The 9463-nt window shown below is 38.3% G+C and overlaps 1 pseudogene; it reads left to right on the top strand.

The window, feature by feature from the left end:
• Positions 1-223: 223 nt before the first annotated feature.
• LOC137765955 (protein SET-like) lies at positions 224-1251 on the top strand (annotated as a pseudogene).
• The last annotated feature ends 8212 nt before the right edge of the window (positions 1252-9463 follow it).

Genomic DNA, 9463 nt, shown 5'->3' on the forward strand with positions numbered 1-9463 from the left:
GAAGGGTGGGAAAGGAGTCAAAGACAGCTCAAAACCTGGCAGATGACCTCGATTTTTAAAAGCATTGGGTCTGATGGAACCGTGCAAGGGCAAGGAAGTCGGAGGCTGATCAGCTTTTCTCTACCAGAATTTAAAATGAGAAATAACCAGAAAGATCGATCATAGAATTGCCTTCTCAGGAAAATTTCAAGACTACAGTAGAGATATCAAAGCAAGACTGGTGATGCAAATGCTTTACTTCTCAAATCTGTTTGTGATATTTAAACCTCTGTCACCTGGGGCAGCCTTAGTTCTCAGAGCTCCTGGTACAAGCCTCTTCCCTTGGGTGGATTCTTGGCTTTTCTCCCAGCATGGCCCCCAAAACCAGTCTTCACTTCCACCCCAAGCAAAGAAACTGAAGAAACCGAGACTGACTGCTGCCTCCAGGCCACAGGAAACGTCTGCTTCTCAGAACTTGCCGAAGGAAGAAAAAGAACAGCAAGAAGCAATTGAACATATTGATGAAGTACAAAATGAAACAGACAGACTTAACGAACAAGCCAGTGAGGAGATTTTGAAAGTAGAACAGAAATATAACAAACTCCGCCAACCATTTTTTCAGAAGAGGTCAGAATTGATCACCCAAAGCCCAGATTTTTGGGTAACAACATTTGCTAACTATCCACAAGTGTCTGCACTGCTTGGAGAGGAGGGTGAAGAGGTGCTGCATTATTTGACAAGAGTCGAAGTGACAGAATTTGAAGATATTAAATCAGGTTACAGAATAGATTTTTATTTTGATGAAAACCCTTACTTCAAAAACAAATTTCTCAAAACAAAAACAAAAACAAATTTCTCTCCAAAGAATTTCATATGAATGAGAGTGGTGATCCATCTTCAAAGTCCACTGAAATCAAATGGAAATCCAGAAAGGATTTGACAAAACGTTCAAGTGAAACGCAGAATAAAGCCAGCAGGAAGAGACAGCATGAGGAACCAGAAAGCTTCTTCACCTGGTTTACTGATCATTCTGATGCAGGTGCAGATGAGTTAGGAGAGGTCATCAAAGATGCTATGTGGCCAAATCCATTACAGTACTACTTGCTTCCAGACATGGATGATGAGGAAGGGAAAGAAGAAGATGATGATGATGATGAAGAGGAAGAAGGATTGGAAGATATTGATGAAGAAGGGGATGAGGATGAAGGTGAAGAAGATGAAGATGATGATGAGAGGGAGGAAGGAGAGGAAGATGAAGGAGAAGATGACTAATGGAACACTGATGGATTCTGACCTTCCTTTTTAAATTTTCTCCAGCCCCTGGGAGCAAGTTGCAGTATTTTTTTTCTTTTCTCCTTCTCCTCTTGTGCTCAGTCGTCCTGTTTTTGAGGTCTCTTTTCTCCTTTAAACCATGGCTCACAACTTATTTTGGGGGGAAATACCTTGAGCAGAATTCAGTGGGAAAAGAGTCTCTACCCTTTTCTGTTCCGAATTCATTTTTACCCCTTCCTGTCTCAACAAAAACTTTGTGGAATCAACACCACCATGCTCTGTGGGAAAAAAGAAAAACCTCCTGCTCCCTTAGCTCTGCTGGAAGCTGGAGGGTGCTAGGCCCCTGTGTAGTAGTGCATAGAATTCTAGCTTTTTTCCTCCTTTCTCTGTATTTTGGGCCCAGAGATTACACTGTGTCTCTATGTGAATATGGACAGTTAGCATTTACCAGCATGTATCTGTCTACTTTCTCTTGTTCAAAAAAAGAAAGAAAAAACTTTAAAAAATGGGGTTATAGAAGGTCAGCAAAGGTTGGCTCTGAGATGTTTGGGTGGGTTAAGTGGGCATTTTGACAACATGGCTTCTCCTTTGGCATGTTTAGTTGTGATGTTTAATGGACATCCTTGCAGTTTCAGATGACACTTTTAAAATAAAGTTCTCTCCTAATGATGACTTGAGCCCTGCCACCTGATAGGAGAATCAGCAGAACCTGTAGGTTCTTATTTGCAATTGACATTCTCTGTTGTAATTTTATTCCTGTTTATTTAAAAATTTTTCTTTTTGTTTTGCTAGAAAGGAAAGATGATGCCCAGTTTTAAACGTTAGAAGTGTACAGGTTGCTTTGTTACGATAAAACTAAATGTGTACACAAAGGGAAAAAAATCTGTTTGTATGTTCAGTTTTCACCACTTCTTGGGGATAATAAATTTCCTATGTAACTACTGAAGAAAAAAAAAAGAAAAGATATTCTCTTGGTAAGATTCATTCAATGATCTATCAGTATTTATAAAGGGTCTGTTTATTGTGAGTGAGGCAGTGTTCCGGGTCCTGGGGATAACTCAGTGAACATGACAGATAAAAAGTCACTTTCTTGTGGAAATTATATTTTATTAGGGGAAGAGAGAGATAACACCAAATGAATATAATAAATGAATAATATAGTATATTGGAGGTTGCTAAGTGTTATGGAATAGAAATAGTGCAGGGATAAGGCCAATTCAGATTGTGGAGGTGATGGTAGTTTGCAATGTTCAATAGAGTGGTCAGGATAGGGGTATTTTAAAGAATGAAATGTGGCAAAGACTTGAAGAACGTGAGTGAGAGAGACATCTGGCTATCTGGGGGAGGAGTCTTCCAGACAGAGGGAAAAGCCACCCTGAGGTAATGGAACTGTAAATTCCAAGTTTCAAAGGCATGAAAAGAAATCAGAGGTTTAGAAAAAAGGCTGGTGTCATGTCTGGCTGGATCATGAGGGGAAGTAGAGAATTATAGGTAGAAGGTAGACGATTGAACACTGTGTATGCTGTGTTGAGGTGGTTAGGCTTTGTCCTGTAGCGATCAGCCCATCTTCCATACAAGGATGAGACCATAGGCAGGGATTCTTTATATCTGCCAAAGACCTTTGGACAGAGGAGATGCTCAATAAATGTCTAATGAATGAAGACATGTTTGGTTACAAAACGCTTCTACAAGTAAAGTAGTGGGAGAACTATAAGAAATACAAGCTCCCAACTGTGTGTATAAAAAAGAATATTGATGTTAACCTTAACCAGAGGTGTCTTTTTCCTAAGAATTGTTTTTCTTTTTCACAAAATAAATTATATGAGTGAATTGAACATCTGTAAGTAGTCTCCTATTGCTGTCAAAACAAATTACCATAAAGTCAATGGATTAAAACAATACAAATTTATGGTCTCACTGTTCTACAGATGGCTTAATTGGTTTCTTTGCTCTGTGTCTTGTCTCACAAAGCTGAAATCAAGATGTCAGTGATCTGGGATCTTATCTGGAACTTCTGGGAAAGAATCCACTTCTAAGATCTTTTAGGTTGTTGGCAGACTCCAGTTCCTTGTGGTTATAGATCCGAGGTCTCCACTTTCTTGCCGGCTGTCAGCTGGGGTTTGCCTATAGCTCCTAGAGACCCTTCTTAGTCCTTGCACATGGGCCCTACATCTGAGCCAGCAACGATGTGCAGTTGAACCCTTCTCCTGCTTAGAATTTCTCTGACTTCCTCTTTCTGCTGTATCTCTCTTCTTCCTCTTCTAATGTAGTTTTCAAATTCACCCTTTAACCTTTTCCTTCATATGGTTATATTGAGTCCACCCTGATAAACCAGGATAATCTTCTTGCTTGAAGGTCAACTGATTAATAAGCTTTTTTACATATGCTAACTGTGCCTAGATAAATGATTGAATATTCAGGAAATGAGAATCTTGTTGGGGGGTTGGCGCATCTTTAGAATCCTGCCTACCACAATATCACATTTTGGGTTGATTCATGCCAAGTACTGACTGTCTTTCTAGAGCAGAACACAGCCAAAAACCTGCCGGCACAGGTTTAGGTGGTACCACAAAACCTGTTCTGTGGTGAAGAACTGACACAGAGGAAGTAACTCAATATAGATGCTGATGGGAAATGGGTGATAAATTGGGGCGCTCAATTTTTGAGGAGTGTTGCAGTCTAATTTGCAATGCAGAAAAAGGTCATTTTCTAGTCACATCAGTAGTGAGTAAATCAGAAAACAGGGAATATTGTGAGCCAAGGAGACAGTGGTCATCGTTGCACAACTGACCTGTCTGTAGGCATAGGTCCCCCTGGGTAAGGTTCAGGACAGGGCTTTGTTCCTTAGATGGTGGAAGACTACTGGAGTAGGCATGGAGTACTAGGCAGGGAACAGGTCAAAACTAAATTATAGGGCCAATTACAGAATGAGAAGACAGAGGAAGCAGAGATGTAATTCCAGCGATTTAGGGACAGAGAGCTGGCTGTGTGCAACCTTAGAGGGCACCAATTTCTGACTCTTACTTTAAGTAAGTCATTTTCCCAAAAAAGCCTAACACTTCTTCAATGGTGCTCTATGAATACAAATGTCCAGTCTAAATCCTTCTGTCTCTAGGAAATATACATTTTCTCCTCTTGTAAATGCAGTGACATATTAGATTTAATATATAACAAGGTAGATATCCTACTGTGTTTTAGAGGTATAAGAGGGCAGCATCCCTCAACCAGCTTTTATTGTATTGACTTTAAAATATTTTATGCCTGGCTGTTTATTTTACCATGAATTTTCAAGAGTTTTAGAAGACAAAATATAAATGCAAACAGACATTTACAGAGACAGAATAGAAGAACTTGGAACTTTTCCCCCCTCTTAGCTGTAATTACTTTAAAACATTTCTTTTTGTCTGAGAAAAGAGAATATCTCTTGGTAATCTAGTAGGATTCTTGGATTTGGGAGGAGAAACTTAACTGGTCCTTTGGGGAAGACATCATCGATGCACCTCAGAAGCAAAGTGAAGATTTTCAAAGCGTCTGCTTTTAGAGCTCTTTCCTGGGGCACATTTCCTGGGCTCTGTCTTGTGGCCAAAGACTTTCATACCATATATCCATTCGTTATTAGATGTGTGTGCTGGGGGTGTGGAGCAGCTGGGGGAAAAGGTGATAATTACTAAATAGTATTACTCTGTTTTTAGTCAACTTGTTCCTCTATAATGAGCAAGTTTCTGCTTCACATTTTTTCTGCAGCTAGCTAACCTGGCCAAAACTTTAATCTAGCAGATGATTGAGTGTGGCATTAGCCAACACCATACTGCTTCCAGCTTCCTGTCCTGGGCCTCCCCTCCTGGGTTTATTATATTTCAAGTCTGGTTCTCCTCCAGCTGGCTCACTATCCCAAATATTGCTTTGATTGTGATATGGACAGGCCATAATGTGAGTTAAGTTTCAGGAACATCAGAAACCCTTCCCTTTATCCATTCACTAAACAGTCTCTGTAAGTTACTTAATGACCTGTATTCGAATCTATATATCTGTACCAGGCACAGGGAAAACAAATGCCTTAATTAGTGTTAACTAATCTTTTAGATAATCGTACAGACATAAAATGCTGTGTGTTTTGCTATAGATTATTGGAATTTTTGCTAAGACAAATACGAATCGATGTAATAATGATTATGATTAGTGTAGCTGGTAGTCAAAGTAGAAGAAAAGCAACAGGAAGAAGGCAATAATTAAATTTTAAGAATACATGGGGGAATAAGAATGAGTATTGTCTCATTGATATGTTGCTAGCATTTCGCAGAAATCTAGGTCTTCCCTGGCAGCCAAGTGAGGCTTCCTTACTGGATAATGTCTGGGACGGTAACCCAATGAGTTGGCAGTAGGTACTAAGAAAGCTAGAGATTCGTTCTCCTGTAGAAGAACCATAGATTTGGTTCTCCTGTAGAAGAATCATAGATTTTACCTTTACTCCCAAAATTGAGTTTCACTTATATTCTATTGGTAAAAGCTATGTATTGGTGATTCAGCAGAATCTACCTCAAACTCTGGAGATATTATTAGATACCTTTCATTAAGAGTAGACTAGTGACACAATTTTCATATTCAGAGGACAGTGTAGGATAATGGGCTTGAAAGAGCAGGGAAGAGGTGTACAGCCAGCACAAGGCATCTAGCCCTCTGGAAGTTTTCTGATAGGGTCACCATATTCTGGTTTGTAGGACCAGAATACACATATATTGTCAGTTATCTAAACTACACCAAATTCACAGGAGTCTAAGGCATAGACAGGAATGCCATTTTTTGTTTGTTTGTAAAAGATAAATGTTATTTCCATATAGATTAGCTATGATGTTTGTAGGCTATAATGTTCTCTACCGATAGGCACCTCAAGGCAAATAATAAAATTGGAATTTTTCTGAGTATAGAGTCAGAATAAGTGATTTATCCTGGACAAGAGAACTTTAAGTACTCCTCTCCCCTGTAGACAAGGCCTTGCTGATATACGCCCCTAATGTTGTGTCTGAAGGACAGATTCTACTAAGGAGTGTGGGGTAACTCTGGATCAGGGCCAATGTCTCTTACCCAAGCCTTAAAAATATTTTTTTTCTATTTTGAGAAATTCCTTTGTTCAGAACTTTAAAATTATGTTAGTAATATTGTCTATTTTCAACTCAAATTTGGTAGTAGGACTCATCTCTTGATTAGAACATTGTTGTTAGGTGAATTCCTCAGTCATCCATTTATAAATTGTTGCTTAGTTTAATTAATTAACATATGGCCAACTTTAGTCATTATACGTTGATTAGATTAGATTAATTCAGAGTGGTGAGATACATTTCTATCACCCATATACTTAAGGCTATAAGTGAATGAAAGATCTTACCTTAAAAAACTTCATGTAGTTTCTCTGTGAACATGCTTTTCACCTTTAGAGCTGTGTAGAGACTTTAAAAAGAGAATCTGGCCTCCTATGCTTTACCTAATTGCTCCCAGCAATAATAATACTAGGCAGAGAAGGCTTTATTTTTTTCAAAGGTTTTTAGCATATTAAAAAACTCTATAAATAGTGATAATAACATATTCATTTGCTGTTTTCTAGTACAATTGTTTAGTACTAGAAAATTATTTTTCCATTAGATGTAATAGCTCCCAAAGAAATGGAATATATCAAATCATGGAGTTACCTGAGAGTTAAAGGGATTTAACTAAATAAAAATAATTATGAGACTGTGAAATATGAGGTTTCTCATTTAATTTGTTTTTCCATGTGATTCCTGTAACTTTATGTAATGATTTTTTTTTTTTCCAATGGAATGACTTTTTGAAGATGTGGTGAAGAGAGCATAACATCCTATTTCCTATTTCTTAGTATACTTGCTTCATCTGGTGGCTGTCATGCCGAGATTTCCTGGTGAATGTGGGAGACGTGGTATTTCTGTGGTCTCTTGATTCCCTATCAACAATCAGTGTCAGTGCCTTTCTGCCATTTGTGAGACTCACCCTAATCTTACAATAGCACATTTTTTCCCCCTTCTTATTCTTTAGGAGTAAAAAATGAGAGTTATTTTTTACAGTGCTTGTAATTCAATCTCATCACTGTTACTAAGAGGTCCTCCTACCTTCCACCAGAATATGTAGACATTGTATTTTATGCATAGCTGTATATCCATTACCACGTTTTCACTTGGTTAAATATAAGAAATAACTGCTGTTCATATTCCAAATATGGAATAGATGGCCTTGGTAGATAGTCACCAAAGGCTTGGCAATTTCTTTGATGAAATTGATGAACATTTGTTTAATAAGAACTTTCTACTCTACCGCTGTTCCTTAGGGTTTCATCCTGTTAGAAAAATTTTACCACGTTTCATAAATTTCATGAAAGTATTACATAATACACTGAAGAAATGAAATGTGAGAACACTGGTACTCATCCATAAAGAACAATATATAACTTTCTATTGTTTCTTCTTTTCTATGAGACTTAACATTAAGTTTTTTCACAATGAGTAATTTGTAGTCACTGACTAGGAAACATAGTGGTTTATGGAGTATCTATTTCTACCTTCCTCCTTGCTACTAGAACCCCCCCACTTGTGGAGGATGGCAATGTTTTCATGTGATAAAATGTCCTCATGGGGTAAAATATCATTGCTCTAAACCACACATGGCCTCCTGATCCTCTTGGCAGTATACTGGGTTTTTAGGCTGTATTGTACCTAAAAGAGACCCTGTGACCAAATTTCAGCAAATGAGATAAAAGGAAAACCCACTGGTGGATTTGCGAAAAGATTTTGTTGAAAGCGGCACCCTGAAGTGGAAAGCCTCATATCCCCAACAGAGAGTGAGACCAAGACTCCTCCATCTCCACTGCATACTAGCAGACACCTAATGGAGAAGAAAAACCTTTGAAAATGAATGACAGGGGGCTGTGAAGTTTACAAGATACACAAAGGGAATAGGAATTTAGTCACTGTTTCAGGATGCAATTGGGCATTCCAGGAGAATGTGTGGTACGTGATACCCAGGTATCTGCATCAAATTGTTTTTGCTAATCAAATTCCCATTCTTGGACTCTGTACAGCTTTGCATAAAGAATAGCTTACTCTGTCCTTGGGATATAATGTGAATTCTCTTTAGGAAAGATGGATGAGGAGGTATTAAGAACATGCAGAGGAGAAGTATCTCCTTTCCTTCCTGGTCAGCTAACATCATCAACATCATCATCATCATCAAACACCCACATTGTGAGTGTAGTAATGAATATATGCCTATAGTTTGAGAAATCACAAGATCAATCCCTTTTACTGTTTCCTCTCCAAGTCTGTATAGACTCCTTGTATAGGGATAGGATACAGCCCTAGGTGACCTGGATTACAGTAGCTTTTATAATTATAGAATTTTTATAGAGAAAATCGTATACTAGGGGGAGATCCAGGTTTTAATTAGGGTAAGAAGAGAGAGTTTATAAAAACTGCTTAAACACGTAGGAGCACTTGATTTCAGAAGTGAAGGATAAGGAAGTGCAGTTGTAAGTGAGGGCACCTATGATGATGGGTGAGGCAGAAATAGGACATGATGGATGTGGGATAGCAGGATAGGATAAAATGGAGTAGGCGTAGCTGACGAAGGTTGTGTTCCATTGAATGATGCAGGACTCAGGGATAAACATATTTGGGTGGCCCTGGCATGCTACAATATAATTTGAGTGTTAAATGTTTTGCTTGATATCTTTCACATTGTTAAGTAAATGGTAACATGTACAATAATTTGACAAGCAACAGCAGAAAAGGGGTGTTTTTAGTACAGATCTTCCTCTACTGATGATGGGGTTATGTCCCAATAAGCCTATCATCGGATGAAAATATCATTAAGTCGAAAATGCACTTAATACACATAACCTACTGAACAGCATAGCGTAGCCTACCCTACCATAAACATTCTCAGAACACTTACATTAGCCTACACTTGGGCAAAATCATTTAACACAAAGCCTATTTTATAACAAAGTGTTGAATATCTCATGTACTTTATTGACTACTGTACTGAAAGTGAAAAAAAAAGGAGGTTGTCTGGATACAGAATGGTTTTAAGTACATCAGTTACTTACCCTTGTGATTGCATGACTGACTGCGAGTTGCAGTTATGGATATGAGAGTATTGTACCTTTTACCACTAGCCCAGGGAAAAGACCAAAATTCAACATTTGAAG

This window comes from Eschrichtius robustus, chromosome 6 (assembly GCF_028021215.1).
Source record: "Eschrichtius robustus isolate mEscRob2 chromosome 6, mEscRob2.pri, whole genome shotgun sequence".
Lineage (NCBI taxonomy): Eukaryota > Metazoa > Chordata > Mammalia > Artiodactyla > Eschrichtiidae > Eschrichtius > Eschrichtius robustus.